A 14,257-nucleotide genomic window follows, 5' to 3' on the forward strand; every position below is an offset into this window, starting at 1 on the left:
TCTGCTCCAGTCCAGGGATGCGCAGATCCTCCCATAGAAATTTTCAGGGGTGGGGGCCATATACCTGTGGCCGTAGTGGCCAAAGCCACGTAGGCCTCACCGCCATGGCGTCCTGAAGCTCCCGACCTGTTAGGTCTCCAGGAAACCCACCCTCCCCTTTGGGAGGGGGGTACTATCACAGTCTCCATCTGTCCTGAGGCGTTTCTCAAAACCAAGTTCGGACTTGTGTCCTTAGTAGTATGGACTTGGCAAGTTCGACTCAGGAGAACGGACTCCCAAGGACGGGAGAACACAAGTCCGGTGATTCTGCAAATGGCACAGCAGCGTACTTGATAATGTCACTCAACTCGCTCTGGCTTCTCCGGTTACCTTTGAGTATATTTTAGCCAACAATAAAACAAAATGCATTATAAAACACCACTCTGCCTCTTTTCGTTTTATTTGAAAACAAACAAACAAAAACATCAATAGCCTAAAATGTGGTTCAGACACTTAAAACTTCATATCATGGCATAATAACAATTTAAATTGCGCAAGATTTCTCCTTTACTATTGAAGTTTGCTGGTTAGTGCGAGATGCATTCTGGGATACCTGGCTGAATCAAGTCTGCACAAGTCACTTCTCGATGCATCCTCGATAAAAGGGGCAGATTAAGAACACATACAGGGTTTTGAACTGGCTAGATGTGCACTTTGAATTGGAACAGTACTTTGGCAGCGACTGATGACATTTCACAAGAACACAAGTACAGACAAGAACGCATATTGAGAAACGGCTGTGGTTTAAATTAGAAGCTAACAATGAAATGAGTTACAGCTGAATGCATTAATAAGGAGTCCAGACAAAGGATTATGGGAGTTGAAGTTCATGGCTGAGGGAAGGAGAGTCAGGGAAGAAGTGCCCTCTAGTGGCCAACCTGAGCAATCCAGCAAGTGACAATTACTGCTGATGTCTTCAGATCTCCTGGGGCATATTCTTCGTACGTCGCTAACTCACTTAGCTGGATTTGACTGATGGCGATTTGGCATGATCTTGGATTGTTCGGTTCTTCGACGCTCATCCTAGACTTGCTGTCATAGCAACAGGTCCGTAAGCTCAAACCTGCTTGGGAGCAGGCTTATTTCATGTAAACAGGATTAGATTGCATCTTTTTAAGCGGAGGTGATGCTTAAAGTCTGTCCCAGCCACTGCTACTTTCCCACAAGAGTACCCTAATGTAAACCAGGGACAATATGATTTAAAAATAAATTTGCAAATAATACTATAATGCCGTGTAGGGTCATAATATAGACCGACAGTTTTACTCTGAGAGATTCATTCGTGAGGGAATAATTACTCAATAATTTTTATTGGAGTCTTACACACATGATGTACAGATGTCTATGCCGTACATGCATTTGTGCATTTGAACCGCGACAGATAGCCTATTATGGGAGTGGCTTGATGAAGTGCAGGAGATGCAGATAACTTGATCTTGACCCTTAAGAAACTTTAATTAATGCTGTCAAATATGCTTCAAAGGTAAATTAGTTGCTATTTACAACATTGAAATAAAAAATTGCCTGTACAAATACTAGAAATTATATTACATTCATGTAGACAATATAAATGATGCGTTAGGGGCTGCGTTTACTGATTTACTAAACTCATTTGGGGTCGAACAAAACGTCACTGGACCCACTCACCGTCTTAATCATACTCTAGATTTAATTATATCACATGGAATAAATCCTACTGATATAGAAATTCTACCGCAAAGTGATGACGTCTCTGATCACTACCTTGTAACATGCGTACTGCATACTGATGATATTTGTCAAATTGCGCCACAATATCGACTAGGCAAACAATTCTCCCGACAACTATAGATAAATTCACAAATAATCTGCCTGATCTGTCTCAGCTGCTCATCATACCCAAACACGCAAATGATCTTGAGGAAATGACTAGCAGTATGTGCACCATTTTTACTAGTACATTAGATACTGTTGCACCGATGAGATTAAAAAAGGTTAGAGAGAAAAATACTGTTCCATGGTACAACAGTATTACTCGCGCTATGAAAAGAGAAACTCGTAATCTAGAACGCAAATGGAGACAAACTCGTTTAGAGGTCTTCAGAATCGCATGAAAAGACAGTTCGTCCCGCTATAGAAAGACTCTAAAAGCAGCCAGGGCCGAGCATCTCCGCAAACTTCATAGAAAATAACCAAAACAATCCACGGTTCTTATTTAGTACAGTAGCTAGATTAACAAATAAACAGATATCACCAGAACAAAATGTTTCATTACAGTTTAGTAGTGATGACTTTATGAATTTCTTTAATGAAAAAATCGAAAGTATCAGAAATAAAATTGTAAATGTACAACCTTTGACAGAGTTTTATGATTCACCCTCAATTATCGCCCCTCAAGAACAGTTGCAGTGCTTTACAACTATAGGACAGGAAGAGCTAAATAAACTTATCACTGCATCTAAACCAACAACATGTTTATTAGATCCAATACCCACTAAACTACTGAAAGAACTGTTACCTGTAGCAGAAGAACCTCTTCTCAATATTATCAACTCGTCTTTATCTCTAGGTCACGTCCCACGACCGTTCAAGCTAGCAGTTATTAAGCCTCTCATTAAGAAACCACAATTAGATCCAAACGTATTAGCAAATTACAGACCCATTTCAAATCTTCCATTTATGTCTAAAATACTAGAAAAAGTGGTGTCGGTCCAACTGTGCTCCTTCTTGCAAAAAAACTCTATCTATGAAAAATTCCAGTCAGGATTCAGGATCTCATCATAGCACAGAAACTGCGCTCGTTAAAATTACAAACGACTTGCTTCTAGCTTCTGACCAAGGCTGTGTCTCAATACTAGTGTTACTTGATCTCAGTGCTGCGTTTGACACTATAGATCATATAATACTCTTAGATCGACTACAATATTACACTGGTATTCAGGGACAGGCACTACGGTGGTTTAAGTCGTACCTATCAGACCGTCACAATTTTGTTTATATAAACGGGGAAAAATCTAAGATAACGATAGTAAACTATGGAGTGCCGCAAGGATCTGTGTTAGGCCCTCTGCTATTTTCAATTTACATGCTGCCACTCGGCAATATTATAAGAAAACATGGGATTAGTTTCCACTGCTATGCCGATGATACTCAGTTATATATTTCATCACGACCAGATGAAATCTCTAAATTATCCAAACTGACAGAGTGTGTTAAAGAAGTAAAACATTGGATGACTAGTAATTTTCTTCTGTTAAATTCAGATAAGACTGAAGTATTACTTATTGGACCAAAAACCTGTACACAGAATCTCTCAGACTACAATCTGCATTTAGAAGGATGTACTGTTACTCCATCCTCGACAGTTAAAGACCTGGGTGTTATATTAGACAGCAACTTGTCCTTTGAAAATCATATTTCATATGTTACAAAAACAGCCTTCTTTCACCTCAGAAACATTGCTAAAATACGGAATATGTTATCTATTTCTGATGCAGAAAAGTTAGTTCATGCTTTCATGACATCTCGACTAGATTACTGTAATGCATTATTAGCTGGTTGTCCTGCTTCCTCAATAAACAAGCTACAATTAGTACAAAATGCAGCTGCTAGAGTTCTTACCAGGTCAAGAAAATATGATCATATAACACCAATCTTATCATCTCTACACTGGTTACCCATTAAGTTCCGTATCGATTATAAAGTATTGCTAATGACCTATAAGGCTCTAAATGGTTTAGCTCCTGTGTACTTAACCAATCTTCTATCGCCCTACAATCCTTCACGCTCTTTAAGATCACAAAACTCTGGACTTCTGGTTGTACCTAGGATATCTAAGTCCACTAAAGGAGGGAGAGCGTTTGCACATTTGGCTCCAAAACTCTGGAATAGCCTTCCTGATAATGTTCGGGGCTCAGACTCGCTCACCCAGTTTAAATCTAGATTAAAGACGCATCTCTTTAGCCAAGCATTCACATAATGCATCTCATACCAGATCAACTGCACATGACTATCTTTGCTTAAAGTTATGAACAGCAGCTACGCTAATTATTCTCCTTTTGCTTTTCTGTTTTACCTCGGGACACCCGCCCTGAGGTGACTAGAGAGTACATCAGCTTCAGTTTGGATCCAGCCTCTTAAGAAGACCTCAGATGACCATCACCTGTGAAGAGACGGCGCCAGCTCCTGCGAGGACTTCAGAAGACGCAATCATCTAGATCAACATTCACATTGCACAATCTCTATATCCTAATTTATTGTTAATGTAATTCATTTTCCAGGAGCTCATTGCTTCTACCTTCAGTTAAACTGCTAACAGTGTTTGTAATTACCTAAAGTATATTATTTGCTAACTACATTCTTTAAATTGTAATGTTGACATCCATTTTCTGTAAAGCTGCTTTGAAATGATATGTATCATGAAAAGCGCTATACAAATACATTTGAATTGAATTGAATTGAATAGAAATTGTGAATATAGCCTAAATAATTGGGTAATCATGTAAAAAAAATAGTGCACATTTCATTTATCTATTATAACATTTATGTCATTCTTCTGTCATTTATTCGCTTGGCTGTTTCCTTATAAATGTCTAGAAATCCGTCAAGTTTTTCGTCAGGTGTCTTTTCTCATTCTATGATGTCATTACTTTGCCGTCTTGACTCCAGCCAATCGCTGCATTGCTGATCGTGGTTTCGTGTATCGATACATCTGCCCTTTTCATGGAACACGAGAACACGCAGTAATCTTAGACAACTTAATCCAGATATTTTAATCCAATCTGCAAATTTGTTTAAAGAACCAAATTAGCCAGAGTTCAGTTATCACGATTAGAAGATCTGGCATCTGTCAAATCATCTCAGATTTATTAAGCGAGGTACGAAGAATATGCCCCTGCAAATTGACAATAAAGCTCATTTCACTGGTGTCAACATATTTTGTACTTTCAACTGTTTTTCTTATTTGCAAGAAGTAACATTACATTACTTGTATTATTTTCTTTTCTTGATATATGTCTTTATTTAACCCTCTACTGCACGCATTATGATAAATTTATAAAAAAAAAAAAATATATATATATATATATATATATATATATATTTGACTCTTTTTCTTTTCTTAGAATGGCTTAACTTGAAGTGCTGTAAAAAAAAAAAAAAAAAAATTGGAAAAAAAATATTATTTTAAGGTACTTTATGATATGTTGCCATATGGCAACAATGCGCAATAGTGGAAATAACTTAAAATAAGTGTAAGTGTATATAGTTAATATTTTTCCTCAGAAATGTTGTTTGTATTGAATAAATTGGTGCTATTATAAGCTTTAGCAGTAAATATAAACAACACCTTATACTTATTTTCCAACATCTTGTGCTTTTATTTATGGAATTTATTCTTTTGCTGAATAATGCTTTTTATTCTTTGAATTTATTCGTGAATATTATTTAAATTGCAAATGTAGACAGTTAAAAACAAATCTAATACTGTTCATCATGTATCATAAAACATTGACATAAAACCAAGTTGTAGTTGTAGTTCATGAAAATTCAACATTACGCAATCTTATGAGAGGAAGGTTTGAACATGAACCCCCATAATCCTTGAAACTTCACCTTTTTTTCTGTATGAAACTTCAAAAAGCATTTTTTTTTTTTTCAGAGGTGAGACATGTACACATCACATTTGGTGCACTTCACCCTAACAATACACTTACAGCCACTTGCACCTGCCTTTTTGAGACACAATGGTAGGCCAGTGGTTGGTCTGGGCCAGTATACTGGCTGTAGTGGCAGGTCTCCGATGTTGATTTAATCCATAATATAAATGCCATGGCGGTCCTTGACAACGACTAATCAACATTATATCACTAGCATTAATTTTTTTTTACAGCTTAACAGAGCTGGCCTTTGCTAGCTATCTAACCTATTATAATAATGCCATTCCATTATTGTGAGTGTTGCCATGGCAACACAGACATTTTATCGATTTACCAAAAACTAATTTCATAAAAAAAAATTTGAGTGGTGAATATGTCATCAGACCTTACCAGAGATGATGTTAAAAAATTTTTTTGTGAATGTGACATGGGCGGGTCCTTGTTTGTTACTGAGGTTTTAATTTGCTTTCAGCAACTACATACAAGAGACGGCAGTCTGTCCGAAAATCGCGCCACAGAAAAAAATTGCATGTCATGTGACTTAACCAAAGCACATCATTGGCTAAACTAAGGTCTTCTCTTACCACAAAAAAAAACAAAAAAAAAAAAAACGAGAATGTTCTGTTAAAGAGACAGTGGCAAGGAAATGAACACTAAGTGTATGTTGCCATATGGCAACACTATGCGGTAGAGGGTTAAATGAAGAAGCAGTATAACATTAGGATTAGCAATAAAAGTAATGTATGAAATAGCATTGGTTACTTTACCATGAATAGACAGACATGCAAATGCTTAGAAGTGCCAATTATTAAAACAAACCCTAACTGATATATTTTTGATTTTAACAAATCAGCTCCTCCCATCACAGTCACATCATCAGTAAAGCTCCTCCCACTGCAATTCTCCAATAAATGCTGGAATATTCCCATCAGATGAGCATCAGAGCATCAGGAGGAGCTGAAATCTGCAAAGACTGAGTTTATTAAAGAGGACAGTGAGAACATGAGTGATCCAGAACCCTGCAGAATGAAACACACTGAAGATACTGAAGAACAAAGAGGTTGGTGTTTATTCTTCATTCATTCATGATGCTGAACAACATTCATGATAGAAAAATTCAAGAACTTCAGCACATTTAGATAAACAGTTAAACTGAAATGAGTACAAATGTTTGTTTTCAACAAATGGTCAGTAAAGGGAGGTTTGAGGAACTTTCATATTAATTGTCAACATCAGGTCAAACTAAATTTTAACCTGTTAAATTGCAGGAGAATGATGGTGCACTAATTTGTTCTTTGTTTACATTAGTTCAAAGTTACTTTTAAATTTGAATGTAAAACGTTATTACCTCGTCTAATGATAATTAAAAGCTCAAAGCCTCAAGCTTCAGTATTTGACTTCTGTTTTATTCTGAAAATCTTATAGTGACAGTAATGTTTTGATTTGTGTCAGAAGTTATGAAAATGAAACACGAGTGAGTGAATATTTTAATATGAATTATATTATATATGAATAATATGAACCTCAGCTGCACTGAGAAAAAAACTGATGGTCGTCATGAAAGTGATTGACTAAACAATGTCCCTCGTGGCTTTACGTTCAAAGGCGTACACATTTGGAGAAATATTGATATATTCTCATATGTTTAAGTCAAATTTCTATATAGGGTAATATTTCCATTTGAACTCATAAATGTGGCAATGTGAGTGTTATGGAGCACTAAACGCTCTCGTGTATTATGCCTGTTTCATTCATACCGGAAGCCAGAGGGCACCCTCGAGCAAAAAGTCAGAGAGTTGATACTTTCATTAATCATATGACAGTTTAAATAGTAAAGCTCATTTAAATATTTCTTTTTTCAAGAAGGGCATTCAATGCAATTTCAAAGAAGGTGAAGTGAGAAGTTTAAACAAAAAACAGTGTGAACAGAGAGTCATCAGTAATTTCAATAATGACAAAAGAATTATAATTAGACAAAAGAATTGGAGAGCTGTGAATGTGTGCAGGAGAGACTGAAACTGAATGGGGCAGTTTGCACCACAAAACAATAGAGATACTGAATAGATGCTTAGAGGATGATAATAAACATCAGTAAGCATTTTAGATGGCTTTAGAACATGGCTTTAGCTGCAGTGCATTTCTAGACTGAAACAAGTCCAAATTTATTGTCATATTATTAAAATAATTAATTCTGACTTTACAATAAACTGCCAGTTGTTGTCTTTCAGATGAGACCATACTTATTTTACATATTTTTTTTTTTATCTGGTTCACAGTTTGCAACAACCTTACAAGGATTTTAGACATTTTCAATATAGTTTATATAATTCTTTTTTTTTTTTACAAACAAAAATTCAAAAGTATACAATCTACTCCACCTGACTGAAAAAAAGCATGTGTTCTTTAGGTCAGCTGACATATCAATCTTCTGTTGGTCACAAACCTTCACATGATACATATTTTCAGGTCAGAGTTTACCAAACTTTAACATGGGAAAACTCACTTGAGCTTGTGTTTCTGGTGTCCCAGATTCACATGCGTATGAATGGAAGTCAGTGGAAGGAAAAGTCTAGTGTGACGTTTAAAGGGTTAGTTCAGACAAAAATGAAAATAATAGCCGCCTTTTCACCATCGGGCTGAATGTTTCTCAATGCGTAACCATTCCATTCAATGCCGATCCAGTCCAGCTGGTACGGTTATGGTTCAATTTCCACTGTGGGGCTGATATAGGGCCACTCTTTAGAATGTAGTACAAAAGCGTCAGCCATTGCCTTGGTAACGCAACGGTTTACTGATGATATGAGATGTAAATAATGACTGCGTAATGTCGGATGATCAGATATTTCTTTTATTATTAATTTGTGTTTACGTTGCTCAAATAGAGTGCTTAGCCAGCTACAGAGAAACTGGTAGCTAGGCAACAGACAAGTGACCAATTATGAGCGGCGACGTCACTTCACGGATTCTACCAGAACAATTCATTGAGCAAAATTAGACATCCGTGCAGATAATTCCAGGCCGAGAACGGTTTGTAATCGTGCTGTACCAGGCTGAAGTGGAAACACAACCGTTTTGTACCATTCTAAGAACCGTTCGGCCTGACGGTGAAAAAGCGGCTTATGTCATTTTTTACTAAGCCTCATGTCGTTCGACACCTGTAGGACCTTCATTAATATTATAAAGCAGTGAGAATAATTTTGTGCACCAATAAAACAAAATAACGACTTTTTTTAACAATATCTAGTGATGGACGATCTCAAAACACTGTTTCGAATCTTTTCTTTCGAATCAGCGGTTCTGGCCACTGTTACACACACAATGCCAGAGTGAATGTCTGTTTATCACAGTTTTTTTGCTTCAAATCTCCTTCTGGGCTCGAAATAAACTTTTTTTACTTGGTAGCACAGGTGCTCCCAACAAAAAGTTACATTTCAGCTTTGACATATTTAAATCTGCATATTTGTGATGAAAGCATTTTTTTACCTTTATAAAGGGCTTTTTTATTTTATAAATGATATGCTTCATCTTTCATTTTAAATTCCTAAATTTGATCAACAATTTCCAGAATTATAAGACACTATGGGGCTGTTACCAATTAAACACTGAAAAAATAAAACTGCATTAAAAAATGTTATGAGATTTTTTTTAAATAAATGAATATACAAATATGAAATGTTGGAAAGAATGATATTTTCAAATATGAAATGTTGGAAAGAATGATATTTTTAAAAATGAAACTAAACCATTATGTAAACATTACTAAATGTTGCTGCGAGATGCACGATGGCTCTGCTGTGATCTTTGTTTTGGAACTATTTTCGCAGCTAAAACAGAAAAAATTCAATATTGAGCATAAAATGTAAGTGATTTAATTTGAACTACTGGTTTATTCAACTGTTGAATTAAATCAGTCACATTTTCATCATGGTGGAAGACTCTTCTTGGTTGTGTATACATTTTTACAGCAGTTGGCTATGTTAACTGAGTTTGTGCGTGCTGTGATCATTGGTTTTCATTTCTTATCGAGAGGCTGCGCAACCTTGATAACGTCAGTACATATACATTATATAATTATTTCAATCACCACTTACAATAAATGCAATAAAATCAGTCATTCTCACGTTTTGGTGACTTTTTTTAAGTGTGTTTGAATGAATCGTTTGAAGTGTTAACGTCAAGCCCTGCTGTAACTGTTCATCTCCTCTCTTCAGCTCTTTACATTTTCCATTACATTATTTATTTTATATTAATTACATTATTAACCAGCCTTAAGTCTGCTTTGAACTTAAGAACATAAATGTAAAGTTTAACTGGTGATGTGATAGAACGGTGGACTGGTCATTGTATCAGCTCACAACAGGCACATAGTAATTACTGAACGTTTTGTAGAGAAATGCACTCGCACAAATGCTCCCAAATATATTTGGAGGTCACAATCAACAACATTATAGCTACGCCCCCTAATGCAGTTTGTTTACACAATTGTTGTTGGGTTCACCCAACTAACTTCCAAAATGCGTTTTTCACAATCTACTTACTCCACCTTGATGGATTTATAAAAAGGCATCAAAGTGATGATAATATTTTATTTATAATATTGATGATGATAATATTATATTTATATTTTGTTTTCTGGCATAATATTTTGTTTCTGCTATTACATCAGGGCTCACTTTTGTATGTAATTTCTCTCTTTGGATTATTTTGATGTACTGAAAATGAAATTCATTCTTTTTTCTTCCATTTTAGAGAGTGAAGAATTAAGTGAAGTGAAGGAAAAACATCATGTCAAACCTGGAGAAAAACCTTTGATTCACTCAAAGACATTTTTAAAGAAAAGAAGAGCCAATAAATCTACAACTTGCACTCAGTGTGGAAAGAGATTCACAGAAAATCGTAATCTTGAGATTCACATGAGAATCCACACTGGAGAAAGACCATTCACATGTGATCAATGTGGAAAGAGCTTCACAATCAAACAAAGCCTTGATGTTCACATGAGAGTTCATACTGGTGAGAAGCCATTCACATGTGATCAGTGTGGGAAAACATTTCCAGTGGCATTATCCCTGAAAATACACTTGAGAGTTCATACGAAGGAGAAACCATATTCATGTTCTGTGTGTGAAAAGAGTTTTTCACAGCTGGCAAATTTAAAAGCACATCAGAAAATACACACTGGTGTGAGAGAGTACATGTGCTTTGAGTGTGAGAAGACTTTTATTTCAGGGAGCCATTTAAAACTGCACCAGAGGATTCACACTGGAGAAAAACCTTACAAGTGTTCACACTGCGACAAGAGATTCAGTGATTCATCAGATCTGAAAACACATGAGAGGATCCACACTGGAGAAAAACCTTACAAGTGTTCACACTGTGACAAGAGATTCAGTGATTCATCAGATCTGAAAACACATGAGAGGATCCACACTGGAGAAAAACCTTACAAGTGTTCACACTGCGACAAGAGATTCAGTGATTCATCAGATCTGAAAACACATGAGAGGATCCACACTGGAGAAAAACCTTACAAGTGTTCACACTGCGACAAGAGATTCAGTGATTCATCAGATCTGAAAACACATGAGAGGATCCACACTGGAGAAAAACCTTACAAGTGTTCACACTGTGACAAGAGATTCAGTGATTCATCACATCTGAAAAAACACGAGAGGATTCACACTGGAGAAAAACTTTAGTGTTCACACTGTGACAAGAGATTCGGTGATTCATCATCTCTAAAAAGACATGAGAGGATCCACACAGGAAAAAAAAACTTACAAGTGTTCACACTGTGGCAAGAGATTTAATAAGTCAGAAAATCTGAAAACACATGAGAAGATCCACAGCAGAAAGAAGCCACACACATAAGACTGGAGAATCTGGAAGATAGGGCTACTCTCTGAGAACACAAAGGAAATTAACATTTGAACTCCTACTTGTAAAATTATTATCCCCCACTAAGATGAAATCACACAAAGTTGATAACCTCAATATTGTCTTAATATAATTCCTTTCCCTTTGCCCCTCTTCCCCCATCTCTTCTGTCCCCACACTGAGATCTCCTGAAATTCACCCAAAAGTCTATAAGGTTTAATGTGGACAATTATCATACAGCACATGTTTGGTATCATTTGAAATGTCTCAGTGTGACTGGTAAAAAGGTCTCATTACCACAGAAAATCAAAGGTAAGGTTGTAAGAGTTTAGAGATATTTTGCTTTCTGTGGAGGGTGGGTCCTCTGCCATTTGGTCTTCAATGCAAATTGTTCCCTTGTTCACCAAAGGTGTAAACTACCCAAGTCTGGGACCTTGATTAATGCAAATTCCCATCATTAGCTCATGATTCCATTTGAAAGAAGTTTCTGGTCTGAGTATTTAAAGAGATGTTGGAGGAGATTCAAGGTATGATTATGTGGCCAGATCAGCTCGTAACGCTCAATGTCCTATAGACATTCATTTCCAAATGTATTTTCCAAATGTCAGGTATGCATCTTTTACTCTTATTTCTGAGCATTTGATGTTTTGTACTGATAATCTTTTAATTTATTTTGTAATTTGTATGACTAATAATAAATTGTTACATTTACATTTATTCTGACTTACTCCGAAATTATTGTCTCTAGTAGATTCCATTACATCCATTGTTACCGCAAATCTGCATCATGTTAGTAACAGGATAAAGTCCATGCCCGTATGTATAAAGTTAAAAGCAACCTTTAGTAAAGTCTAAGACTGATTCTTAAGTGTTGTGAACTGGGGACTACAATGATGTCAACTCAAAAGTGCTCTCTGCTCTCAAATGCTGTGGGGCATGTCCGCTGTCAGCGCTGAAACCACACCTACTCGCGAGAGCTGCAGCCTCAACTGACTTGTCTAATGAGTCAAACATACTGATGCATATTTAACAAGTTTGTTTGCCCATATAATCTTTAGGGTATTAGGTTAGCTAATTTGGCTTGCTGTCCACTGAGGAGGGGCTCGATAAAGCTGTCTCTACTGTCTCTATTAATTGTGAAGCTGTGGGTTGTAAACCCTAGAAAAAAAAGTGTACTTTATTGTATTTTAAATATATTCCCTTTTTCTATAATACATTACAAATATACTAACAAAAATGTACTATCTTTAAATATATAAAAGTATCATATTTTCACAATACTACTTTTAACACACTTTAAAATAATTGTACTTTAATATATTTTAGAAAAATATATTTTAGAAAAATATACTTGAAGTGTATTTTAACTGTGTGCTGAAAATGATCATTGTAACAATGCACTGAAAGTATTTAAAAAAAAAATACATTATTTAATATCCTGAAGTTGTAGTGTATCTAAAATTAAATTTGAGTATATTTTTTAAGTTTACTTATTCATCCTTGGAATTAATTTTATTAATTGTGCTTAATTATTTCAGAAAGTGTTAAAATGTGTGACTAATGCATTAAAAGCCAATTTTTAATATATGCAGTGCAGTCTACAATTTGAAAATAAATCTGTTTAATAATAAGTTTACACTGGCAGAATCATGTTACAATCGTACACACAAATCTATATTGAACAACACACCAGCAGCACAAGTAACATTACATATGTCAAGGGGTTGAACTTGTCAATTTACAATTCACACCAGACGCAACTTGCGTCAATAAATCGCGCTATCCGCGTGTAGTTGGACGCTTGAACATTCGCGCATAAAATTCACTTTACAACAGACGCGAATTTGCGTCACGAGAGGTGCTCTCCTGCTCCTTTATGTGTCCCAGACTCTTCCACACACTTCCTCTGAATAAATACACAAGTCGTCAGCAGGAAAGTAGTTGTAAAATACGGCGAATAAGCTCAATTTGCCTGCTTTAAAGCTTGTAGTCTCAATATTTATATAGCCTATAGCTCGAGTAAAGATCGTTTTTACAATTTAACAGATTGTCCGACCTCCTCACTCACTTTCTTCCAAGCAAGATCATTTTTATTCCTGTTTCTGTAAAAGTATGAAGATGAAGGCTATCTTACAGCGACAATGACAATGACAAAATCTGTTTTTTCGGGCTTATGAAGTTGGATTGGCTTTTAGCGGGGTTCATTGCTATGGTAACTTACGCTACACGGCTAACCTGCTCCGAAGCACGATTAATTCTGGGTTAGAGATCACAAACCCAAACTCGACCAATCAGCTGTGAGTAAGTGACATGTATCTGATGCAATAAAGCCACTCCCCCCTGTATCTCCAAATTAAATCTGTTTATAGTGAAAACATTTGAGACAAAACTGCTCAACTTTTTCTGTTATTCATTATATTTATATTAAATAAATTAAAATTATGAATAATTCATGACATATTCATAGAATTAGGCCTATTATAGTAATTTACAATATTACACTATACTTTTAAATTAAAATAAATATTAGGGTTGTTCCCATTCCGATACTAGTATCGGAAATACCACCGATACCACAAAGATTTCTGGCATCGGTATCGGCGAGTATTTAAACTCACGTACCGATCCGATACCATTTTCTTAAACAATACCTAGTTGTGCCCGCTATCTTTGCTTAACGCAGCAAATCGGAAATCAATTCTTCT

General features: G+C 35.9%; 1 pseudogene; it reads left to right on the forward strand.

Annotated features, from left to right (window-relative positions):
* Positions 1 to 12,170, forward strand: part of LOC125246288 — a 28,472-nt pseudogene extending 16,302 nt beyond the window's left edge.
* The last annotated feature ends 2,087 nt before the right edge of the window (positions 12,171 to 14,257 follow it).

Source organism: Megalobrama amblycephala, linkage group LG1 (genome assembly GCF_018812025.1).
Source record: "Megalobrama amblycephala isolate DHTTF-2021 linkage group LG1, ASM1881202v1, whole genome shotgun sequence".
NCBI lineage: Eukaryota > Metazoa > Chordata > Actinopteri > Cypriniformes > Xenocyprididae > Megalobrama > Megalobrama amblycephala.